This window comes from Colobus angolensis, unplaced genomic scaffold (genome assembly GCF_000951035.1).
Source record: "Colobus angolensis palliatus isolate OR3802 unplaced genomic scaffold, Cang.pa_1.0 Scaffold359, whole genome shotgun sequence".
Classification (NCBI taxonomy): domain Eukaryota; kingdom Metazoa; phylum Chordata; class Mammalia; order Primates; family Cercopithecidae; genus Colobus; species Colobus angolensis.
The window spans coordinates 2,189,041-2,216,471 of record NW_012116921.1 but is presented as its reverse complement, the minus strand read 5'-3'; positions in this window follow the sequence as shown (position 1 = coordinate 2,216,471).

The following is a 27,431-nucleotide window of genomic DNA, read 5'->3' as shown; positions in this document are numbered from 1 at the left end:
CATAGTCCCGTATTTCTTGAATGCTTTGTTTGTTCCTTTTCATTCTTTTTCTCTACTCTTGTCTTCACACTTTATTTCATTAAGTTGATCTTCAGTCTCTGATATCCTTTCTTCCACTTGATTGATTTGGCCATTGATACTTGTGTATGCTTCATGAAGTTCTCATGCTTTGGTTTTCAACTCCATCAGGTCATTTATTTTCTTCTCTGAGCTGATTATTCTAGTTAGCAATTTTTCTAACCATTTTTCAAGGTTCTTAGCTTCCTTGCTTTGGGTTAGAACATGTTCCTTTAGCTCAGAGGAGTTTGTTATTACCCACCTTCTGAAGCCTATTTGTGTCAATCCGTCAAACTCATTCTCCATCCAGTTTTGTTTCCTTGCTGGAGAGGAGTTGTGATCCTTTGGAGGAGAAGGGGCATTCGATTTTTGGAATTTTCAGCCTTTTTGCGCTGAACCCATCTTCATGGATTTATCTACCTTTGGTGTTTGATGTTGGTGACCTTCATGGTCACCATGATGGGGTTTCTGAGTGGACATTCTTTTATTGATGTTGATGCTATTCCTTCCTGTTTGTTAGTTCTTCTAACAGTCAGGCCCCTCTGCTGCAGGTCTGCTGGAGTTTGCTGGAGGTCCACTCCAGACCCTGTTTGCCTGAGTATCAGCAGCAGAGGCTACAGAACAGCAAAGACTGCTGCCTGTTTTTTCCTCTGGAAGCTTCATCCCAGAGGGGCACCCACCAGATGCCAGTTGGAGCTCACCTGTATGATGTGTCTGTCAGACTCTGCTGGAAGGTGTCTCCCAGTCAGGAGACATGGGTGTTCAGGCACCCACTTGAGGAGGCAGTCTGACCCTTAGCAGAGCTCTAGCGCTATGCTGGGAGATCCACTGCACAGAGATGGCAGACAGGAACATTTAAGTCTGCTGAAGCTGAGTCCACAGTCGCCTTTTCCCTGAGGTGCTCTGTCCCAGGGAGATGGGAGTTTTATCTATAAGCCCCTGACTGGAGTTGCTGCCTTTCTTTCAGGGATGACCTGCCCAGAGAGGAGAAATCTAGAGAGGCAGTCTGGCTACAGCGGCTTTGTGGTGCTGTGGTGGGCTCCTTTCAGTTTGAACTTCCTGGCTGCTTTGCTTACACTGTGAGGGGAAGACTGCCTACTCAAGCCTCAGTAATGGTGGACACACCTCCCTCCACCAAGCTCAAGCATCCCAAGTCGACTTCAGACTGCTATGCTGTCAGCAAGAATTTCAAGCCAGTGGATCTTAGCTTGCTGGGCTCTGTAGGGGTGGGATCTGCTGAGCTAGACCACTCGGCTCCCTGGCTTCAGCCCCCTTTCCAGGGCAGTGAACGGTTCGGCCTCGCTGGCATTCCAGGCACCCACTGGGGTATGAAAAAAATTTCTTGCAGCTAGCTCAGTGTCTGCCCAAATGGACGCCCAGTTTTGTGCTTGAAACACAGGTCCCTGGTGGCATGGGCACCCGAGAGAATCTCCTGGTCTGTGGGTTGTGAAGACCGTGGGAAAAGCGAGTATCTGGGCTGGGGTGAAACATTCCTCATGGTACAGTCCCTCACAGCTTCCCCTGGCTAGGGGAGGGAGTTCCCTGAACCCTTACACTTCCCAGGTGAGGTGATGCCCCACCCTGCTTTGGCTCGCCCTCTGTGGGCTGCACCCACTCTCTAACCAGTCCCAATGAGATGAGCTGGGTACCTCAGTTGGAAAAGCAGATATCACCTGCCTTCTGCGTTGATCTCGCTGGGAGCTACCGACTGGAGATCTTCCTATTCTGCCATCTTGCCAGGTCTCCAAAGCCTGTATTATTTAATATGAGAATAGTTAACTGGGCACAATGGCTCACACCCAAGACTTTGGGAGGCCAAGGAGGAAGGATCACTTGAGGCCGGGTGTTACAGACCAGCAACATAGCCAGACCCCATCTCTACAAAAAAAAGTTTTTAAAAATTAGCCAGGTGTGGTGGGTGGCATGCTCCTGCAGTACTAGTTACTTAAAAGGCTGAGGTAGGAGGATTTCTTGAGCCCAGGAGTTTGAGACCGCCATGAGCTATGACTGTGCCACTGCACTCCAGCCATGACAAAGCAAAACCCTGTCTCAAAAAAAAATTTTTTTAATTTAAAATGTAAAAAAAGAAAGAATAGCAAAGGTCACCAATGTTGACACTATGAGGAGAATCTCCTGGGATGGGAGAGAAGTGGTTATTCCATAGTGTCCCAACTCTATTCCTAAGGATTCAACTTCTTATGGCAGACAAAGTAATGACCTCTCAAAAATGTCCTAATCTTTGGAACCTGTGAATCTATCAGGTTACATGGTAAAGGGGAGTTAAGGTTGTAATTGGAATTAAGGTTGCTAATCAGCTGAGTATGATATAGGGCGATCATCCTAGTTAACCTGGGTGACTCCAATGCAACCACAAGGGCTTTTATAAGTGGAAAGGGGAGATAAAAGAGCATACGAGTGACAGTGATGGTAGCATGAGAATGACCCACTCAAATGTTACTGGCTTTGAAGACAGGAGGGGAAACAAGACAAGGAATGCCAGCAGCCCCAGAAAGCTGGAGAAGGCAAGGAAATTGATTCCCTTCCAGAGCTTCCAGAAATTAATACATCCCTGCTGACATCTTTATTTTAGTCAGAATAAACCCATACCAGACTCTGACTTACAGAACTGTAACACATTTATGTTGTTTTAAACTGCTAAATTTGTGGTGATTTGTTATAACAGCAACAGAAAACTAATACACTTTCCCTTGTGTTTCTTGTTCATTATCATGTCTTGTCCCCTCTGGCCACTGAGAGCTAATGGCTCCCTCTTTCAACCCCAGACCTAGTATTAATGTATCTATGCACTGATACCCAGTAACAAAGCTATGACATGGCTAGAGCACTTAAACAAGACTTGACCAAAATTTGGGGAATGAAAGTAGCAGAACACTGGAACTTACAAACTGACTTCTACTTCATCAATTTATTGTGTTAATTAAATGACATAACAGATGTTAAGTGCTACACAGCCTAGCCTAGAGAAAGCAGTCAACAAATATTAGCTGTTATTATTGTGGTGATTGTTGTTTTTTGTAATCCCCTAATCTAACAGGGAGACTTTGGCTATGAGTGTGTGAGGAAGCTGTAGCAACTGATTGACTATATTAAGATAAACAAGAGACAGGGCTGGTTTGGGATGAAGATGGTACAAATAGTGTAAAGGGCAAGTGCTGCAACACAACCCATAGCAATAGTGAGTGACACCAGCCTTCATGTAGGAAAACAGACCAAATGATAACAGTACACAAAATAAAAAGCATGAGTCAACCATTTGTTCACAGATCTTTTCAGTAAGATGTATTTGCATGTAATGGGATATCAAAGAATCATAAGAAAGAAAGACCTAAAGAAGAAGATGCAAAGAAAAGTGCTTTGTCAACAATAACAACAATAATAATAGCTAACATTTATTGAACATTCATTCTGTGCCAGATTGTGTGCTAAGCTCTTTAAAAATAAAAATAACATGAGCTCATTTGGGTCAAGATTATTAAAATCAAGGAATCATTTCAATGGATAACATTCCTCCATGCCCACAGCTCTCGTTGTCAACGTGTTATTTTAACTCTGTTTTAGGCTAAGCCTGAGTGTGCGGAACCAGAGGCTATTCGTATCTACTAAGAACAAATTTAGACTAGAGTTTATCCCACTCATCATTTTTACCAGTTATGAAGTGGAGTTGGAAATCCATAATCCTAACAATGTTGCTTAGAAACTACAAATCAGCAAAGAACAACACTCTAAAAGGACATTAGGACCACAACAATTTGACAAGTTCCTCAAAGACATAGTCCAGTGCACTCTGAATAAATGCATTAGGGCTAAAAGGGTCTCAGAAATCTCTCTCTGAATGCCCTTACCCTTAGCTTCTTTTAGGTGAAGGAGCCATCCCAAAATAATCATCTTCTAAGTGAAATTCACAATCTATAAAGACATGAAAAACAAAAATGGCATATAATTATAAGAAAGCTAAGAAAGTCTGAGAAAAACCAAAAGGACTATGTTGAATTATGTTTATGACAGGAGAAACATAAATGATAAGACAACTTGGAGGCAGAGGGTATAATATATCCATTCATTCATTCCATAGGTAACAGAATAGATACTAAGTGCCAAGCACTACAGGAGATAATGAGAATGCAGTGATAAATCAGCCACTGTCTCTGCTCTCAAGGAGCTTAGACTCTAGTATGGTAGAGGGGCATAAGATGTGACAAAGGTAAACTGAAGTATTCATCTATTATTTTGTTTCTGTAAAATAAGAATAGGGGCTGGGCATGGTGGTTCACGCCTGTAATCCCAACGCTTTGGGAGGCCAAGGCAGGTAGATCGCTTGAGCTCAGGAGTTTGAGATCAGCCTAGGCAACATGGCAAAACTCCATCTCTACAAAAGTTACAAAAGTTAGCCAGGCACTGTGGTGCACGCCTGTAGTCCCAGCTACTAAGGAGGTAGAGGGGGGAGGATGACTTGAGCCCAGGAGGTGAGGGTTGCAGTGAGCCAAGATAACATCACTGCACTCCACCCTGGATGACAGAGCCAGACCCTGTCTACAAAAAATAAAACAAAATAAAATAAAAATGGGCTTTGTTCTGCATAGGGCTTGTCATGTCCAATAGTTCTTCTAAGCAAGACTGTCCAGCATCATGTTATAGATGGAACAAATTCAGCCTTGTTTTATTTCACATGAACCTGTTCCACCACATCCAGGCAGCTCCAGTCAGAGAAGGGAATTTAACACAAGTGCAGCTCATCTGTAGACTGATTCCAAGAACTGAAGCTAAAAAGATGCATAAAAAGAAGATGAGTTTGAAGTAGTGAGCCAATTAATTCGCTAATTACCCTGATTGGATCATTAAACAATGTACACATAAAAACATCACATTATACCTCATAAATATCTATAATTATGTATCAATTTAAAATAAAAGTTTTTTTGAAAGATGAAAAGAGCAATAAGAAAGTCACGGTTATAAGGAAACTGAAACAATGAGTAAGTAAAAGCTATGGTGGATATAAATCTAGCATAGAAAGAGAACAAGCGAGATTGGTAAGAAAAAGCAAGAAGACACACCTAAGAACTTTAACATCTGGTCAAGATGGAGTGATAAGAACCAGTTACCCTCTTACCTGAAACAACTGAAAAAAACAGACAAATATATTAAACAATGGTTTTCAAGATACTAGATGCTAGACAATGAGTGACAGTGGTCCCTGAAAGATGAAAAACAAACAAAGTGAGCCCAACAATTGCCCCTCAGCCTCTGAAGCTAAGAAAAGAGTCACCAGAAATTGTTAGAGGTAACCATGTTAGTCAGAGTTCTCCAGAGAAACAGAACCAATATAACCTGTGTACATATAGCATAAGAGATTTATTAAAGAATTGACTCCTGTGATTGTTGAGGCTTGGTAAACCCAAAATCTGCAGGGTAGGCCAACAGACTGGAGACCCAGGGAGGAGTTGTAGTTTGAGTCCTATTGTTGTCTGCTGGCAGAATTCTTTCTTGCTCAGGGGAGGTCAGTCTTTATTCTGTTAAGGACTTTCACTGATTGGATTATCACTGCCCACATTATGGAGGGTAATCTGCTTTACTCAAATTCTATCCATTTAAATTTTAACCTCATCCAAAAAAACACCTTCACAAAAATATCCAGAATAATGTTTGGCCAAATATCTGGGCACCATGGCCCAGCCAATCTGATACACAAAATTAACCATTACATAACAATACCTGGTGCTTACACAGGTCCAGGAATAGTGTTTGTCTCCACCAGCCAGACTGGAAAACAATCTCATAATTCATAGGTATCAGGTAGAGTAGTCAGAAGGTTCTTGCCTCAGGAAGGGGAAAAAATTAGTCCTAAAATGAACTCTATTATGGTCCTATCTAACAAAGATGTAATCCCAGCACTGTGGGAGGCCGAGGCGGGCAGATCATCTGAGGTGCGAGTTCGAGACCAGCCTGGTCAATATGGAGAAACCCCGTCTCTACTAAAAAAATTACAAAAATTAGCCAGGCGTGGTGGCTCACGTCTGTCATCTCAGTTACTTGGGAGTCTGAGGCAAGAGAATTGCTTGAACTCTGGAGGCGGAGGTTGCAGTGAGCCGAGATTGCACCACTGCACTCCACCCTAGGAGACAGAGTGAGACTCTGTCTCAAATAAAAATAAATTTTAAAAAATAAAAATAGAAATAAAATATTTTCATATATTTATGGGCCATTTTTATCCTTCTTTTCTGACTCCTTTGATAATGCCCTTGCTCATTTCTCTAATGAGATTTTCACCTATTCTTATTCGTTTTTAAGATGCAAAAATATTTAAGCAACTCACTCTTCTTAATCTTAGAATTCTGATGCATTAGGTGGCAGTTAGAATCACTGAGCCTAACAAAACACAATACTGCTGTTGAGAGTGATTATTTTAATTTTTTTAATTTTCTCATTGTCACAGTCATATATATTTATGTTTCTTAAAACTTTTACCAATGCAAGAACCTATTTGAAGAAAAGACAGGTTATTAGAAGAGGTCAAGATTTACAGCCCACAAAAGTGCTTAGACTTAATATCTTCTGATATCAAGTTATACACTTGCATTTTTATTCCAAATTTTAAGTTACTGATTTTCGCTCCAGACATTTTTAATATAAAAAATCTTACGTATATACTTTATTTCAAGCATATTCAGTGCATGGAAATCTGACATTTGAGAGGGAAAAAATACCTCAGAAAGTAATTGCTTTTTTTTATTAAAATACCATCATCAGAAACTTCAAGAATAAACTACTGACTGAGGTAAGGTAATTTGTCAAAATATTGAGCTCATACAGATATTATATAATTAACAGATCGCTGCCAAGATGTTGATCCAGATTGCCAAGGATAGCAACTTTATATTTTTAAGTATTAAAATTGACCACTAACAAACAGAATATTCTTAGAGAAATTTTTATGGATTATCCAATAATATTTTTGTAAGAGGCCTTAAAGTAATGGATATTGAACAAATTATATAAACAATACCTTGACAAAAAAAAAGTCCTTAATAATTCTTTCTATTAAGAGAACTTCCATTCTTAATAAAAACAATTATATTTCAAAATCTACTAAATCACCACATTTCAGAATTCTAAAAATTCCTGCTACTATACATTGTCTTCATATTTCTCAACAAGTATATCAATGCCTGTTAGATTCTTCATCATTTATCACCATTTATTTATTCAATAAACATTTTTAAGAACTTGCTAGCAAACATTTTGGAGAACTTTGTGGTAGTTCTGGAGCTAAAGATACAATGACAAAAAGAGTTCTAACCCACAAGGAAAATATTGTCTAGAGTTCATCATCTAGTAGAAGAGATAGTCTATAGTTTATTGTAATGGTTAATTTTGTGGAATTGACTTGACTGGGTTAAGGTATCCCCAGACAGCTGGCAAAATAGTATTTGTGGGTGTGTCTGCAAGTGTTTTCAAAGGAGATTAGCATTTGAATCAGTAGACTGAGTAAAGAAGACGCCCCCACCACTGTGGGCAAGCCATCACCCAATACATTGATGGATGATTAAAATAAAAAAGGAGAGGAAGGGCAAATTTTCTCTCTGAGCTGGTACATCCATCTTCTCCTGCCCTTAGACATTAGAGCTCCTGGTTCTCAGGCCTTTGAATTCTGGAATTTACATCAGCAGCCCACCAGTTCTCAGGCTTTTGGCCTCAGACTAAATTATAACTGTCCCAGTTCTTTAGCTAGCAGATGGCATATCATGGGACTTCTCAGACTCCATAAGTGCATGAGCCAATCCCCACAATAAATCTCCCCTTATACGTCTATATCCAATTAGTTCTGTTTCTATCCAATTAGTTCTGACTAATACATTTACATAGTAGGGGAAATTAAGAAGGTAACAGAAAAATATAATTTATTGTAATGGTCATCAAACACTGACTGACAGCCCAAGGTAGCAGCCATTAACTGAGGCTAAGAAACCAAGCACCAAAGGAGTCTTCCAGAAGGAAATGATGATGAGTTTCTGGGTCCTAGAGAATGAGCAGATTCTACACAGGAGAAGAAAAAATCTGTATTTCAGGTAGAAGGCACAGAGGCAGAATGGGTCACAATATAGAGAACTACTACAAGAAGTTTGGTTTAGCTGAAGCTTAGTTGGGCTGGGGATGGACAATGGTGAGAGATTGCACTATAGAAAGAATAATAATACTATTTCAACATACATTATTGAAAACTTAGCATGTACCAGATATAATGCACTTAGTAAAGTGCATTCATTATTGAATCCTGACAAAAAAATGATGAAAAAGCATTATTCTTATCCTCCCTTTCCCCCATTTTACAGCTAAAGAAACAAAAGCCCAGTGAGACTAAGTGACTTACCCAAGGTCATATATTTTGCAAGTGGATAAGATAGTATTACAACTTACAAATTCTGATTCCAGAGCCTAGGCTCATCTGCTAACCATGAACAGATTTTATGCTACACTAAGGAATTTGAACTTTACCTTGAAGGCCACGAGAGAACAAGAAGGATTTGAGGTAGGAGAATGACATGGTGAATTTTATCTTTTAAAGGACTGTCCAAACTACTGGAGGTAAAGGGAGGGGACAGACCTGAGACAGGACCACTATTTATGCACCTGCATGTTGTATTCTGTAAACCTCCAGGAAGAGCCATTAAATTGTGGTCTGTGAATGGCAACTCCTGGTGCTGTGCAGTGCACAACCTACATAGCCATACTTCATGAACCTGCAAGTTAGGAGGCTATTACAGTGTCTTAGTCCATTTTATGTTGCTATAACAATATGCCTGAGACTGGGTAATTTATAAAGAAAAGAGGATTATTTAGCTCATGGTTCTGTAGGATGAGAAGTCCAAGGGCATGGCACTTGCTTCGGAAAATGGCTTCTGTGCTCCTCCACAACATAACACTGAAGGTCAAACAGAAGGTTGAGACATGCAAAGAGCAGAAGATCTGAGGGGGCTCCTGGCTTTATAACAACCCACTTTCTGAGGAACTAGTGCTTCCCTCAAGAACTAATCTGGTCTCTTAAAAGCGAGATCTTGCTACTGAAAGAACAGTATCATGTTATTAATGAGGGATCTGTCTTCATAACCAATGCATCCCACTAGGCCCCACCTCCCAACACTGCCACATTGGGAACCAAGTTAAAACATGAGTTTCAGTAGGGACAAAGAAACCAAATCCAAACCACAGCATACAGTAAGTCAAGCATAAAATGCATGAATGTTTGAACTAAGGGAGGGCGATGGCAAAGAAGAGAAGGAGTCATAATCCAGAGATATTAAGGATGTGAATCAACAGGAATTGATGACTAAGTGAAGATAGTAAGGCAAAGACAGCAGTCAAAGATAAGGTAGTTTCATTTTGTAACAGTCTGGCTAAGTTGGAACTACATTTTAGAATCTCCTTCCCTATTTGAATCTGGGTTAGGTTGGGCCAAAAGAGAAAATTGTACAAGGTTTGTAAGGTGAAGTGAAACAGTAGCCATTATACTCTTAAGGTCATCACTGCTAAAGGTGATAAAAGACAAACACAGGTGCCAGCAGGGATCAACCTGTCCTTGATCTTCCTCTCAACTCTACATCCTCTTCTGCCTCTGCACCAAGCTGTTCTTCCCATCAGCCAGCCCTACTGACCAACAGAACCCATGACCAGATGCCTACTGCAAACAGAACATCGTTTGTGAACAGAAGGAAAGACTGCAGAGGACACAGGACAGAGGCAACAGCTAGGACAGGCCACAAGCTTCTGTGTAGACTTCTACATTGGCCCCCTTTGCAGTCCCTCCCCAGCAGATTTCATGGAACTCTGACTACTGCACCAGGCCAGTATTTCAAGAGGGCTATGAGTCACTCTTCCTTGAATCAGCAACCCTACTTTCTGAGCCCCTACTTTCCCAGCTTTGTTTCCTAATCCCAGAAGAGTTTTCTTAGAGCAATTGAAAATATTCTAAAATCCATGTAGCCTGTAATCCCCGCATTTTGGGAGGCCGAGGCAGGCAGATCATTTGAGGTCAGAAGTTCAAGACCAGCCTGGGCAACATGGTGAAACCCCATCTCTACGAAAAATACAAAAATTAGCCAGGTGTGGTGGTGGGTGCCTGTAATCCCAGCTGCTCAGGAGGCTGAGGCAGGAGAATCACTTGAGCCCGGGAGGTGGAGGTTGCAGTGAGCCGAGATCGCGCCACTGTACAATAGCCTGGGTGACAGAGTGAGACTCCATCTCAAAAAAATAAAAAACAAATAAAATCCTTGTAGAACTGTAAAGGGCCTGTGATAGTCAAAACAACTGAAAAAGAACAAAGTTGAAGGACTTTTCACCATTTGATTTCCAGACTTACAAAGAATACTATAACAGAGTTGTAAAGATGAACACCCACATTATACAGAGGTGAAACATTTGGTAAAACTGTTGCCTTAGTTTTGGAGATGTTTGTATGTGGCTAAACTCCACACCTAAATAATGTACTGAGAATCCAAGCTCTGGAAATATAAGGCATTTCTCTTGGAGCTGGCTTCTAACAACATTTATGCATGCAAACAAAAGCATTGTAAATCAGCCTTTTCTAAAAGAAAGGTGCTCAAAGATTCAGCATGCCTGGTTACTGGTATACTTAGCAGGACCTTCTGTTCTCTTTCATTCCCAGCCCCTTTCTGACAGCTTAATCTTTCTAAATCTTACTTTGGATCACTTGAGCTTCTAGGAAGTACTTTGGATTACTGGAACTACAGACTTCATTCTAAAATTTCTTTTTATACACTCTTTTTATGTATTGCTAATCATATTACAGAGAGTAATACTGATGCCCTATTTCATCATACCTTTTTAAATCCGAAGGTTTACTGGTATATGCCTATTAGAAAAATTATGTCAGTATTACTGAATTTTGTTCCCACACCAGTGTGGTCTTGTTACCTTACTGGCTGTAGAGAGTTTGGTAATATAACTAGATAGATTTTCAGGATATTTCCAGCTTTATTCTACCTCATTTTAAAGTTTTTGCATTTTTTGGATATCTGGAGCTTTCAAATAGGTTTTTGTGAATATTTTTTATGCAACAAAGTTACTGTGTGGCTTGTTCAGATGTGTTCAATACATCAGGTAGAATTTCAGAAGCTTATTCTTCCCATCAGTTCACAAACATTTTATAAATAGTCCAGTGCCCTATGGTTTAACAGAAAATATGTCCATTGTGTAGAACCATATTTTCAGACTATATACACAAATGGAAAGATGGGCCACTTCATCACACTTTCAAATATATTAAGTCCTATAAACTATTAACCCCACAAAATACTAATTTCATTTGTTCACAATGACTATTACTAAAAGCATTAGGCTGGATTTTCAGAAACATTTTACAAGTATGTTTTCAAGCATTTTGGAATATTAGAATAAGATTTAAGTGTACATTTTAATCGTTCATTTTTTAAAGATTAAATGAATGAAAACACATTGTCTTTTTAAAATTTTTAAGTAATGGCAAGCCTGGTGTATATTTCAACATTTATTCTATCCTAATTACTCAACAGATGATTGCAGTATAAAATTGTAAATTCATTTTCTTCTTAATGCTACCAAAACAGCAACTGGATGACTAGAACCCATGGTTTTAGAGGAATCTGGGTAGTCTTCCATGATGCAGTTTTCAGGATAAAAATATTTTTCATAATATTTTAAGATAGCTCTTATCAAAAAGTAGAATGCTCTTTAGCATAAACTTTTATAGTTTCCATTCTCAAAAACTCTTAAAATTTTCCTAAAGTTTATGTTTAATGAACGTTCTGTATGCTACATTTTACCTATAACAGATTTTTAAGTAAATACTAATTTACTGATGACATATGTTCATATTGCATTACTCTCTATAATACGATTAGCAATAAATAAAAATAATTTAAATTTTTTAAAAACCTCAACATTGTTGCAAATATTACATTAAAGATGTGGCCTTTCCACCCAAACCTACTGGCCTCAAGGTAGCTACTATTAAATTGAGAACGAAGGGCATGGGGGTAAGGAAGCAAATAAATAAATGGGACTTGAGAAGGACATCTAGTCAAACTTTGGATATATTTACCAGCATAGGGAACTGACTGGAAGCCAACAGGTCAGAAACTTCCTAAGTTTCTGAATAAATTGTACACCAAATAAATATGATCCCAACCTGAAAAAGCCTTTGACTATTTGAGCATTAAAGCAATCCTCAGAACCCCACACTTACATAAACAGGAAGGCCCTCAAGAAGTGACAGAAGATGAGCTTGAAGGATTCCTTTGGGAAAATTGCTGCAGGTCTTGAATGCCATGCAAAGATTTGGACTTTATTCTACAGAAAATGGGGACCACTAAAAAAAAAAAGATTTTTTCCTTCAATTTAAAACTGCTATAGTAAATGCCGCCAGTAATCTGCCTCTTCTAAAGCAATTAAGAATCCAAATCTTTCACACACTATTGCCCTCCAAAATTGAAAATGTGAAAAATGTAATCGCCAGGCTGACAACAGCTTTTGCAGTCTGTTAAAGCTGCAACTTGTACCAAATGGGTCCTGCCAAATTCATTGAGAAATCAGTAACTATCAGAGAAAACTCCCAACTTGTAATATTTGTATCTTCATGAAACTCTGTGTGTGTGTGTGTGTGTGTGTGTGTGAGAGAGAGAGAGAGAGAGAGAGAGAGAGATACATATATATATATTTACAGGTAATAAATGGTATTCATGCAACAAAACAAAATTTGAAATGGGGCTTCAATTAAGGTCACATTTACCCAACTCATTCTGTGTGACAGGTGTTCTGATAGGTGCATATGATAGAAAAATAAATGATCAACCAGGACTTCAAATCACTCCCAGACTGATGCAAGAGGCAGGCACATAAACAGGTTAACCATAAGGGCACATGCCACTATAAAAATAGGACTCACTAGATCTATGGAGGTTAGGAGAGAATCCGAGGTAACTGAACTTTCTTAACCTGCTGAAAATCATTCTTGATCGGACCCAACCTGCCTTTTCAGGCTGAAATTCCATTACTTTTCTTCACATTTCTTGCTCTTAAACCTATCCTGCACTTTTGCATTTCCATGCTTTGCTCTCTGCCTCGAATTCTCTCCCTGACCTATCGCTAATCCCTGTTTACAGTGCCACTAAGATTCCACTCAGGAAATCTTCCCTGGTTCCAGTGGGGTGTATCTTTTCCCTTCTTTAGAGTCTCCTCTTCTCTCTGTGTCTCTGAGGAAGTTACCACTTTCTGCTTTGCATCATATTTTCTGACTTGCTGGTCTTGTCTGATCTCTATGCTAAACCATAAGCTCCCTGAAGACCAGGAGTGTTTCTATTCCTGTCTTATACTTCCGGTATCAAGTATAGCAATTTGTAGGTACATGGTGGATGCTCAGTAAGTATTTTCTGAATGTCAGAATGTAAAACTCAAAAGCCACTGGAGACACTGAATCTACACACAACACTGCAACCCTCTCCTTGGCCAAGAGCTTCGTTGTTGGGTGATATAGGATGTTTTCCAGGAGAAGGAAGAAGGGCAATTTTGTAAGAGAATTAAGTGAGGGTCCACAAGGAAAGTAAAAACAGTGCTACACTCCTGGTTCCAAATAGTGTGTAGTTGTATAACAAAAATTAAAACTATCCAATAAGCCAATATCTTAGCTTATTGATAAAAAGAGATAGAAATCTCCAAGTCTTATTTATTGCAAAAAAACTTTTATAAAAGAATCTCTATTAACATCATGTCAGCATTGTCTTACAAAATTCAGCAAGGAGAAAATGGGCAGATGCCTCCCTTTCTAATATCAACACCATTAACAAACAGTATTAACATTTGGGCAGCTGAATGGGGAAGAAATATTGACTATTTGTAATGTTCTCACACTGGTGCTTTAAGAGTGCTGGAAGCTACAACATAGACAAGTCAGCATTACTCAGTAGAGAAGGGCCAAAGCCAAAAGTAGAAAAGATCAATGTTTGTAAAATATTAAAGTAAACCAAATTTGTTTACTAAGATCTGGAATATAATAAAGAAGGAGAAATACACTTGATGTTTAAATGAGTACAAATTTAGGGTACATAAAAATATGTACAAATTTTGTCTCATTTGGGTAAACCTTAGGTTTTAGTTAACTAAGACAAGAGCAAACCAGAATGAAAAGATAAATAAATCCATAATGTCTCCATAAAAATTTATTGAAAGTAGACTTTTGGGGGAATGATCCTGAATTGGTTAGGTTCCAGGGCCTAGAGGCCACTGCAATTGTTACAAGAAGACCTGGTAATACATACTCACATCAAGCCTTGTCTATGGATTGTACAAATGATATGCCTAACTCATATGTGCTACCATTTGACATGAACACATGGATACTTTACTGATGAGTAACAGAATGTCAGCAGGTTAGGGAAGCCAGGCAAAGCTAATCTCCCAGGGACACACTCCATGGTAGAAGCTATCAGAGGGAGGGAGGGGCCTTACTTTCCAGGGCAGGCACATAATCAATGTCAGGGATCACGGTAGGAGCATGGGCTTTGAAAGGCCCTGAGTAGAAGAGAGAGGGATAAGCCAGCAAGGCAGACTAAGGCTGTATAGGAAGCAACGGAACCTCTCAGGGCTTCAGGAAAATTTCCACAATCATAAAATTCTGCATATGGCTAAATTTTTTGTGAAAAATGGTTAAAAGGCTGAGCTTCTGGATTTGACACAGGGCTCCTCCTAGACAGCTAAAACAAAACAAAACCAAAAAAAAAAGTGGGAATAAAGCAAAATATAAAGAATTAGAGTGGGAAACTCAAAGAAAAACAAACAGCACTTTGCGTGCCACAGCGTTATAAGGCTCTGGAAATGGAGTTCAAGCCAAATTTCACCTGAGGTGAATGGGGACCTTGAGTAATACTTTAGTTTCTCTGATGTTGCTTTTGTTTTTGAGACAGTTTCTCCCTCTGGCACCAAGGCTGGAGTGCAGTGATGTAATCTCAGCTCACTGCAGCCTCAACCTCCCAGGGTCAAGCAATCCTCCAGCCTCTCAGCCTCCCAAGTAGCTGAGACTACTGGCATGTGTCACACCTGGCTAATTTTTGTATTTTTTGTAGAGATGGGGTTTCACTATATTGTCTAGGCTGGTGTCAAACTCCTGGATCAAGGGATCCACCCACCTCAGCCTCCCAAAGTGCTGGGATTATAGGTGTGAGCTACCAGACCCAGCTGTTGTCTAAGAGACAGGATCTCACTCTGTGGAGATTCTTCTGCCTCAGCCTCCTGAGTCGCTGGGACTACAGACGCATGCCACCACACCTGGCTAATTATTTTTTTAATTTTTGTATAGATAGGGTCTTACTATGTTGCCCAGCCTGGTCTTAAACTCCTGGCTTCAAGCAGTCTTCCCACCTTAGCCCACCCAGTGGCTGGGATTCCAGGTATGAACCACAGCACTCAGCCTTAGTTTCTTAAATAAATTCACTTTAAAATGTTCCTGAAATCTTGGAAGCTTTTTTCCACTATTTTCTCAGTTGATGGAATATTTTTAACAGTTTACATTTTAAAACATTTTCATATTATAAGCATTAAGAACTGGCCAGGCGCAGTGACTCACACCTGTAATCCCAGCACTTTGGGAAGCCAAGGTGGGTGGATCACCTGAGGTCAGGAGTTTGAGATCAGCCTGGTCAACATAGCAAAACCTCATCTCTATTAAAAATACAAAAAATTAGCTGGGTGTGGTGGCAGGTGCCTGTAACCCCAGCTACTTGGGAGGGTGAGACAGGAGAATTGCTTGAGGCTGGGAAGCAGAGGTTGCATTGAGCCAAGATCACACCATTGCACTCCAGCCTGGGTGACAGAGCGAGAATCTGACTCAAAAAAAAAAAAAAAAAGGAGTTAAGAACCATTATTTTTCAGAGTATTAGCATATTATGGTTGATGTCAAGAACACAAAATTGTTAACCTCATCAGACGGAAGACAGCTGAGTCCACTGCAGGCCATGGTCTTTAAGGAGAGCATCCATCTACTACATCCTGACCCCACGTGCTATTGGGTGAATGGAATGCTGACAACAAGGAAGGCCCAAAATGAGTGTAAACAGTCACAGCTTTCATCAAAATTAATGCTTTCCTTTCCTTGCTATACCTAATTTAATCCCCCAACAACCCTAGTATCTCAATAATTAAGATGAAGAAACTGAGGCACAAAACTGACTAATGTCACACAAGTAATAAATGGAAATGTTGCACACCTTTTACTTTTTTTTTATTAAACTTTAAGTTCTAGGGTACATGTGAACAACGTGCAGGTCTGATACATAGGTATACATGTGCCATGCTGGTTTGCTGCACCCATCAAGTCATCATTTACATTAGGTATTTCTCCTAATGCTATCCCTCTCCCCTCCCTCCACTCCACAACAGGCCCCAGTGTGTGATGTTCCCCAACCTGTGTCCAGGTGTTCTCATTGCTCATTTCCCACCTGTGAGTGAGAACATGCAGTGTTTGGTTTTCCGTCCTTGTGATAGTTTGCTCAGAATGATGGTTTCCAGCTTCATCCATGTCCCTGCAAAGAACATGAACTCATCCTTTTTTATGGCTGCATAGTATTCCATGGTGTATATGTGCCACATTTTCTTAATCCAGTCTATCATTGAGGGACATTTGGGTTGTTTCCAAGTATTTGCAATTGTGAACAGTGCTGCAATAAACATACATGCACATGCATCTTTATGGTAGCATGATTTATAATCCTTTGGGTATATACCCAGTAATGGGATTGCTGGGTCAAATGGTATTTCTAGTTCTAGATCGTTGAGGGATTGCCACACTGTCTTCCACAATGGTTGAATTAATTTACACTCCCACCAACAGTGTAAAAGCATTCCTATTTCTCTACATACTCTCCAACATCTGTTGTTTCCTGACTTTTAATGATTGCCATTCTAACTGGTGTCAGATGGTATCTCATTGTGGTTTTGATTTGCATTTCTCTGATGACTGGTGATGCTGAGCATTTTTTCATGTTTCTGTTGGCTGCAAGATGTCTTCTTTTGAGGAATGTCTGTTCATATCCTTTGCCCACTTTTTGGTGGGGTTGTTTTTTTCTTGTAAATTTGTTTGAGTTCTTTATAGATTCTGGATAGTAGCCCTTTGTCAGACGGGTAGATTGCAAAAATTTTCTCCCATTCTATAGGTTGCCTGTTCACTCTGATGGTAGTTTCTTTTGCTCTGCAGAAGCTCTTTAGTTTAATTAGACCCCATTTGTCTATTTTGGCTTTTGTTTCCATTGCTTTTGTTGTTTTAGTCATGAAGTCCTTGCCCGTGCCTATGTCCTGAATGGTATTGCCTAGATTTTCTTCTAGGGTTTTTATGGTTTTAGGTCTAACATTTAAGTCTTTAATCCATCTTGAATTAATTTTTGTATAAGGTATAAGGAAGGGGTCCAGTTTCAGTTTTCTGCATATGGCTAGCCAGTTTTCCCAGCACCATTTATCAAATAGGGAATCCTTTCCCCATTTCTTGTTTTTGTCAGGTTTGTCAAAGATCAGATGGTTGTAGATGTGTGGTGTTATTTCTGAGGGCTCTCTTCCATTCCATTGATCTGTAGATCTGTTTTGGTATCAGTACCATGTGGTTTGGTTACTGTAACCCTGCAGTATAATTTGAAGTCAGGTAGCATGATGCCTCCAGTTTTGTTCTTTTGGTTTAGGATTGTCTTGGCAAAGTGGGCTTTTTTTTTGGTTCCATATGAACTTTAAAGGGGTTTTTTTCCAATTCTTTGAAGAAAGTCATTGGTAGCTTGATGGAGATGGCATTGAATCTATAAATTACCTTGGGCAGTATGGCCATTTTCACAATATTGATTCTTCCTCTCCATGAGCATGGAATGTTTTTCCATTTGTTTGTGTCTTCTTTTATCTCATTGAGCAGTGGTTTGTAGTTCTCCTTGAAGAGGTCCTTCAAATCCCTTGTAAGTTGGATTCCCAGGTATCTTAGTCTCTTTGTAGCAATTGTGAATGGGAGTTCACTCATGATTTGGCTCTCTGTTTGTCTGTTATTGGTGTATAGGAATGCTTGTGAGTTTTGCACATTGATTTTGTATCCTGAGACTTTGCAGAAGTTGCTTATCAGCTTAAGGAGATTTTGGGCTGAGACGATGGGGTTTTCTAAATATACAATTATGTCATCTGCAAACAGGGACAATTTGACTTCCTCAATTTCTAATTGAATACCCTTTACTTCTTTCTCTTGCCTGATTGCTCTGGCCAGAACTTCCAACATGATATTGAATAGGAGTGGTGAGACAGGGCATCTTTGTCTTGTGCCAGTTTTCAAAGGGAATGTTTCCAGTTTTCGCCCATTCAGTATGATATTGGCTGTGGGTTTGTCATAAATAGCTCTTATTATTTTGAGATATGTTCCATCAATACCTAGTTTATTAAGAGTATTTAGCATGAAGGGCTGTTGAATTTTGTTGAAGGCCTTTTCTGCATCTATTGAGATAATCATGTGGTTTTTGTCCTTGGTTCTGTTTATATGATGGATTACGTTTATTGATTTGCATATGTTGAACCAGCCTTGCATCCCAGGGATGAAGCCAACTTGATCATAGTGCATAAGCTTTTTGATGTGCTGCTGGATTTGGTTTGCCAGTATTTTATTGAGGATTTTTGCATTGATGCTCATCAGGGATATTGGTCTAAAATTCTCTTTTTTTGTTGTGTCTCTGCTAGGCTTTGGTATCAGGATGATGCTGGCCTCATAAAATGAGTTAGAGAGAATTGCCTCTTTTTCTACTGATTGGAATAGTTTCAGAAGGAATGGTACCAGCTCCTCTTTGTACCTCTGGTAGAATTCGGCTGTGAATACATCTGGTCCTGGACTGTGGTCTAAGAGACAATTTGTTGTGATTTCTGTTTTTTTACATTTGCTGAGTAGTGCTTTACTTCCAATTATGTGGTCAATTTTAGAATAAGGACAATGTGGTGCTAAGAAGAATATATATTCTGTTGATTTGGAGTGGAGATTTCTGTGGATGTCTATTAGGTCTGCTTGGTACAGAGCTGAGTTCAAGTCCTGGATATCCTTGTTAACCTTCTCTCTTGTTGATCTGTCTAATGTTGACAGTGGGGTGTTAAAGTCTCCCATTATTATTGTGTGGGAGTCTAAGTCTCTTTGTAGGTCTCTAAGGACTTGCTTTATGAATCTGGGTGCTCCTGTACTGGGTGCATATATGTTTAGGATAGTTAGCTCTTCTTGTTGAATTGATCCCTTTACCATTACATAATGGCCTTCTTTGTCTCTTTTGATCTTGTTGGTTTAAAGTCTGTTTCTATCAGAGACTAGGATTGCAACCCCTGCTTTTTTTTGTTTTCCATTTGCTTTGTAGATCTTCCTTCATCCCTTTATTTTGAGTCTATGTGTGTCTCTGCATGTGAGATGAGTCTCCTGAATATAGCACACTGATGGGTCTTGACTCTCTATCCAATTTGCCAGTCTGTGTCTTTTAATTGGGGCATTTAGCCCATTTACATTTAAGGTTAATATTGTTATGTGTGAATTTGATCCTGTCATTATGATGTTAGCTGGTTATTTTGCTCATTAGTTGATGCAGTTTCTTCCTAGCATCGATGGTCTTTACAGTTTGTCATGTTTTTGCAGTGGCCGGTACCATGTTTAGTGCTTCCTTCAGGAGCTCTTGGAAGGCAGGCCTGGTGGTGACAAAATCTCTCAGCATTTACTTGTCTGTAAAGGATTTTATTTCTCCTTCACTTATGAAACTTAATTTGGCTGGATATGAAATTCTGGGTTGAAAGTTCTTTTCTTTAAGAATGTTGAATATTGGCCCCCAGTCTCTTCTGGCTTGTAGAGTTTCTGCCAAGAGATCCGCTGTTAGTCTGATGGGCTTCCCTTTGTGGGTAACTCGACCTTTCTCTCTGGCTTTCCTTAACATTTTTTCCTTCATTTCAACCCTGGTGAATTTGACAATTATGTGTCTTGGGGTTGCTCTTCTTAGGGAGTATCTTTGTGGTGTTCTCTGTATTTCCTGAATTTGAATGTTGGCCTGCCTTGCTAGGTTGGGGAAGTTCTCCTGGATAATATCCTGAAGAGTGTTTTCCAACTTGATTCCACTCTCCCTATCACTTTCAAACATAGATTTGGTCTTTTCACATAGTCCCATATTTCTTGGAGGCTTTGTTCGTTTATTTTTACTCTTTTTTCTCTAAACTTCTCTTCTCCCTTTATTTCATTAATTTGATCTTCAATCACTGATACCCTTTTTTCCACTAGATCAAATTGGCTACTGAAGCTTGTGCATGCATCATGAAATTCTCGTGCCATGGTTTTCAGCTCTATCAGGTCATTTAAGGTCTTCTATACACTGTTTATTCTAGTTAGCCATTCATCTAATCTTTTTTCAAGGTTTTTAGCTTCCTTGCGACGGGTTCAAACATGCTCCTTTAGCTCGGAGAAGTTTACTACCAACTTTCTGAAGCCTACTTCTGTCAGCTCATCAAAGTCATTCTCCATCCAGCTTTGTTCCATTGCTGGCAAGGAGCTGTGATCCTTTGGAGGAGAAGAGGTGCTCTTATTTTTAGAATTTTCAGGTTTTCTGCTCTGGTTTCTCACCATCTTTGTGGTTTTATCTACCTTTGGTCTTTGATGTTGGTGAGCTACACATCAGGTTTTGGTTAGATGACCTTTTTGCTGATGTTGATGCTATTCCTTTCTGTTAGTTTTCCATCTAACAGTCAGGTCCCTCAGCTGCAGGTCTGTTAGAGTTTGCTGTAGGTCCACTCCAGACCCTCTTTGCCTGTGTATCACCAGTGGAAGCTGCAGAACGGCAAATATTGCTGCCTGTTCCTTCCTCTGGAAACTTTGTCCCAGAGGTGCACTTGCCTATATGAGGTGTCTGTCTACTGGGGGGTGTCTCCCAGTTAGGCTACATGAGGGTCAGGGACCCAATTGAGGAGGCAGTCTGCCCATTCTCAGAGCTCAAACGCCGTGTTGGGAGAACCACAGCCCTCTTCAGCTGTCAGACAGGGAAATTTAAGTCTGCAGAAGTTGTCTGCTGCCTTTTGTTCAGCTAAGCCCTGCCCACAGAGATGGAGTCTAGAGACAGTAGGCCTTGTAGAGCTGTGGTGGGCTCCGCCCAGCTCAAGCTTCCCAGCTGCTTTGTTTACCTACTTAAGCCTCAGCAATGGCGGGTGCCCCTCCCCCAGCCAGGCTGCTGCCTCACAGCTCAATCTCAGGCTGCTGCCCTAGCAGTGAGCAAGGCTCCGTGGGCATAGGACCCACCAAGCGAGGCACGGGAGAGAATCTCCTTGTCTCCTGGTTGCCAAGACCTTGGGAAAAGCACAGTATTTGGGTGGGAGTGTCCTGGTTCTCCAGGTACAATCTGTCATGGCTTCTCTTGGCTAGGAAAGGGAAATCCTCCAACCCCTTGTGCTTCCCGGGTGAGGCGATGCCCCGTCCTGCTTCAGCTCACCCTCTGTGGGCTGAACCCACTGTCCAGCCAGTCCCAATGAGATGAACCAGGTACCTCAGTTGGAAATGCAGAAATCACCCATCTTCAGCATTGATCATGCTGGGAACAGCAGACCAGAGCTATTCAGCCATCTTGGAATGGATCCTTGGTGAAACCCCATCTGCACTAAAAATACAAAAATTAGCTGGGCTTGGTGGCATGTGCCTGTAATCCCAGCTACTCGGGAGGCTGAGGCAGGATAATTGCTTGAACCCAGGAGTCAGAGGTAGCAGTAAGCCAAGATCACCATATATAACATTTTAAAATAAATTCTCTCAACTCTTTTTCTTATAGAGTAATTTTACTAGTCTGGAATTTAATAGTAGTACTTTATAGTCCCAAATTCTTAAGAACCTACAATTCCCTTTATAGCAATTAGGGAGGTCATTTACATTTGTATGTCTTATTTTCAAAGTTAGAAATTGAAAGTCAACATTTAAAGTCTAATTTAAATATAGACTTTCAATTACTGTGTCCTCAAGGAATGTTCTAACTTACTAAGACGTAAATTTGACATTAATTCTTTCAGAGTTAATCTTTCTGATAAAATATCTTACTTAAGTTTATTGTTTTTCACATTTACCACATTGACAAAGACAAGGGAAAAATGCCTGAGTGAGGGAAATGAGTACTGAGGAGGCAGAAAGGACAACTTCAACCAGGTAGTGATGATTATTGACAAAATTACAAGCAGCAGCAAATAAAATGGCTGGTGAAAAAAAGAAATCAAACTTCAGGGTTCTAAAAGTGATGTCTAAAACAAACAACCATATCCTACATTCAGACCGAACAGTCAGAGTTAAGTTTACGTCTGAGTTAGGCTTTCCCCGAGAGCAGGGATCACACATTTATGATCCCAGCATGAGGTATAATGCAAACCTACATAATAAGTGCTCACTAAATTGTTTTGAAGCTGAAAAAAAAATGGATACTTTTAGAAAGGTACTTTAGCAGAAGGGAATAGAAGGTAAAAGAAAGGCATGTGATGTCCAGGCATGTCATGTGGCTTGGTTACAGGCTTAGTAGGCACAGAAGCTGAGACTCCAAGATTTTATCTTTGGATTATCAATTGGCAAGTTCTCAAAGCCTAACGTTTCTTTAGTTTAAGAAATACTTAAATTCTTCCCTATGGCAATAGAATATATCAAAAATTGGATGTTTAAGAACCCCTACTACATACATCTCCCATTCACTTGGCATTTTTTTCCCCTAAAAAGCTGTGTAACCTTTCTAGGTTAATTAGGGGAAAATAATATTCATTTCAAATTGTCCTTTTCTGATATTTCTTTCTACCACCTTCAAATATTTGAGCTTTGTCTTCAGCTTGAAAATACTTTTTAAAACACACATATTAGGATTTCTGTTCCTCTCAGTTCTGATTAGAAATGCAAGGTCAGCTTTACTTTACTTTATGTATAGCATTATGGGAATTCCGATGCTATCAGATGTCAGACACTCTTCAAAGCCACAAGACTTCCCACATAGATATATTTATGGCAATACAAAAATCTTTCCATTTCATATAGTACATTTCCTGGGAAGAAACCCAAAAATTTCACAATCAATACATGTACCACATCAACTAAATAAAGTCTTCATCTCAAAGCTTTCAGAACAAGAGCACAATTGCTAACCCAGGACACAGGGTCCAGAACTTTGCCTCTGGAAAAAAATGCCTTGAGATTCTTCAAATCCCACTACTCTTTTTGAAAGAATCATCAAAGTCAAATTGTGTGGACACAAAGTCAACTCACTATGAGCAGATATAAAAAGGGAGACTTCATTAGCACTGAAGTGTGGTCAGAGATGAATGAACACTGTTAACCCGAGCCTTAAGTGTCACCCAGTAATGTTTCTAACCACTCTTACTGATGAAGTTATAAAATCACAGAAATTTAGAAATGGACAGGTATTAACATATCAGCTAGATTCTAGAGCAAAACACTGCACCAGGTGCCTGACTATCCATGTTTTGTTAATTTTTTATGTTTAATGAAATGTATTTGGAGATAAGCAAAGAAAGTTTGAATTTAGCATTTGTTAAGTTGCTGGTAATTTTACATCCAACTTCAATTCAAAAATTACTTGCCAAAAACCAAGGAGGTACAGTATGATATTTAGGAAAATAGTTATTTGGGAAATCCTGATATATGTTTTTTAAATATTTAAACATCTGTTTTGAAACTGATTTTAGATAACACTGAAAAAGACAAGATTAAACGTCAGAAAAAACTGAAAAATATCACATGAATATTACTTCTCTCCCAAAGGGTGAAAATCATGGTCACAGGCACGTGTCCTCCTGATTCTAGTGGGATCTCTATCCCACTGGCCTGGTCAACTGCTTGAGTCTTAAAGTTCAACTAAAGCAGACAAGAGGCAGGTATTTTATTCTGACATTTCTCTATGGCTTTACAACAGCTAGATTTCACAATGTGACATATTTTCCCCCGAAGTCTAAGACTTTTTAAATAATGAGGTCATAGATGCTAAATATTTTCCCAAACTTGTTGCCACTAGTCAGTCACTTAGTTCAATTATCGAGTCCTTTCATCTAACACGGGACAGAAATGGCCCTGATGAGACTTTCTAGAGAGTAATGTGCAGTCTACCTGGGAGAACTGGCTTTAAAAATTATGTCTTCCTTTAGCTCTGAAAATATACCATGTCTCTGAGATAAAGCAAAGCCTGAAACAAAACACAACTGTCATCCATGTAACCTTGATTTTCTGGGGTAGTCCAATTTTGTGTATTTAAATATAGTATCGTGTCTAATAATAGAAGTGTGATTAAATAAATTATAAAACCTCAGACAATGGGCAACCACACAGCCATGTAAAAGATGTTGTGGAAGAATATGAAATTGAAACTGTCTGTAATATGTGGTAGATTAGAAGGCAAGATAAGAAACTCTATTAGAGTACAATCCTGATTTTGTAGGGAAAAAAAGGCAAGGAGAAGACAAAGATAAACCAAAATAATAATTAATAATTATAATTATATTTGGGTGATGAAATTATGTAATTTTTACTTTTACTTTGAACTTTTCCATATTTTTAGCTTTCCCATAAGAACATTATTTGATTACATTTAAAATAATTGTATAAAGGAAATAGTTACTATCATCCAGTCAGCAAAAGATATCCTGAAAAAGTAAAAGTTCAATATTTTCTATAATCTTCAGTATATACATCTTTTTCATGGCCTTTGAATTTGCTCTTGCCTCCTTTTTCTAGTTAAATCTGTATTATTGTGAATTGCTGCATAACAATTTACCCCCAAAACTTAGCAGCTTAAAAAGACACACATTTTCTATCTGAGTTTCTATGGGAAATGAGTCTGGGCATGGCTTATCTGGGTCTTACGTGTTGTAAGGTGTTGTCAAGGTCTCTGTCAAGGTGTTGATGTGTGGTCTGCGGTCTCATCTGAAGCTCTGGCTGAGGAAGGAGCAACTTCCCAAGCTCACGCAGTCATTGTCCATAGCAGTCAGTTCTTCACAGGCTGTTGGGCAAAAGACCTCACTTCCTGGCTAGCTAGTGGCCAGAGGTCGCCCTCATTTCTTTAACTATGCACCTCTTCCACATGACAGCTTGCTTCATCAAAGCATGCAAGCTGAAAAGACAACAGGGAGGATCTGCTAGCAAGATAGAAGGCATTATATTTTATAACCTAATCACAGAAGCAACATTCCACCACCTTCACCATATTCTTTTGGCTAGACACAAGTCGTTGAGTCCAGCTTGCAATCAAGGATAGAAGATTACACAAGGGCATGAATACCAGAAGATAGGAACCATTTTTGAAGTCTGCCTCCCACATTATGCTTTTCAATTAGCCCTTTTTTCCATTTCTCAGATACACCTTAGAATCAGTCATCCTCTTTTATAGCCTGTAATTTCCCTTCCTTCATAGTCTATAAATTTATAAAAATAATACAATAAAAATCAAGTGTTCTGCTTTACACTTCAAAGTTTGGGAAAAAATAAATCATTCAAGAATTATCTTTTTATGATGATAAATTGATGGATTTGGGGGGTTGTATATGTCTGAGGAATCTTATATCCCTTTAGTGGGAAAAGGAAAAACTTTGATGTCATTTGTAATACCAACAAGCTATTTTTACAAACCTAAATTTTCAGTGTACATAAATCATGATACAGAGGCAGATACAAAGGCAGAGTAAAAGGCTCCACCCATTATGCCTCCCACCACCCACAAGGACACCAAGTTAAAAACTGTCTACACAGAGAAAACACCTATTGGCTGAGTGCAGTGGTTCACGCCTGTAATCCCAGCACTTTGGGAGGCTGAGGTGGGTGGATCACTTGAGGTCAGGAGTTCAAGCTGAGTCTGACCAACATGGTGAAACCCTGTCTCTACTAAAAATACAAAAATTAGCCAGGTGTGGTGTCAGGTGCCTGTAATCCCAGCTACTTGGGAGGCTGAGGCAGGAGAATTGCTTGAACCCGGGGACAGAGGTTGCAGTGAGATGAGATCACACCACTTCACTCCAACCTGAGCAACAGAATGAGACTCTGTCTCAAAAGAAAAAAAGAAAGAAAGAAAGAAACGAAATACTTGCATAAGAACCAAAAATCAGGTGAGCACTCATAGTACCTGGTTTTAATCTCATCTCACTGAAAGAGGCACTAAAGAGATAGAAAAAATAATCCTGAGTCACTCAGGCCACCACTCCCTCCAAGGTGCAGAAGGAGGGGCAGAGAGAGCATCGCAATTGTGAGGCATCATACTACATCAAGGACCTTGGGTGAGCCTCTCAGTCTTGCTGGCTTCAGGTACCAGCACAGCCACAGTGGGTAGAGCACCAAGAAGGCTCTTGAGGTCTCTGATTCCAGGACTTGACTCTTGGATGGAATTGCTAGACCTGCCCTGCACCAGAGCAGGGCCCACTGCCCTTAAGGGTGACTCCAAGGGTAGGCAGGATTCAGGACAAGCTGACTTAAGAGACCTTAGGCTTTAAGGGAACATTAGTGATAGTCTGACAGTACTCCTCATGGTCGGGGTAGTGATGGCTATGGAGTGAGGCTCCTCTGCCTTTGGAAAAGGGGAAGGAAGAGTGGCAAGGACTGTGTCTTGTTTGACTGCCAGCTCAGCCACAATACAATAGACACCAGGTAGAGTTCTAAGATTTTTAACTCTAGTCCCTGACTCCTGTATGGCACTTCTGGACCCACCCAGGGTTTAGGGGACCTCATCACCCAGAAGAGGACACTGACTTGGCTGGCTTCACCACCTGCTGATTGTAGAGCCCCCGGACTTGAGCAAACATAGACAGTGGCCAGGAAGTGGTTACAGCGACCTTGGACAAGACCCAGTGCTATGCTGGCTTCAGGTCTGACCCAGCACAGTCAAAGCAGTGGTGGCCACAGGGGTGCTTGTGTCACTTCACCCCCAGCTTTAGAATGACTCTGTATGTTTGGGAGAAAGGTAGGAGAAAAAGACTTTGCCTGGCAACACAGAGAACTCTCCCGAATCTTGTCCGAGAGCATCAAGGCGATACCTCTACGAGTCTGCAAGAACCACAGCATTACTGGGCTTGGGGTAGCCCCTAAAGGAGAAACAGCTTAGATCACAACACTCAAGTTCTTTCAAGTATGTGGAAATTCTTCCCAAGAAGGATGGCTACAAATAAGCCCAGACAATGAAGACTGTAAATCATGACAGTCATCAGATGGGGTAATATTAAATCATTAAAATCATGCTGTACAAGCTTCAGTAACCGACTTGATCAACTGGAAGAAAGAGTATCAGCGATTGAGGATCAAATGAATGAAATGAAGCGAGAAGAGAAACCAAAAGAAA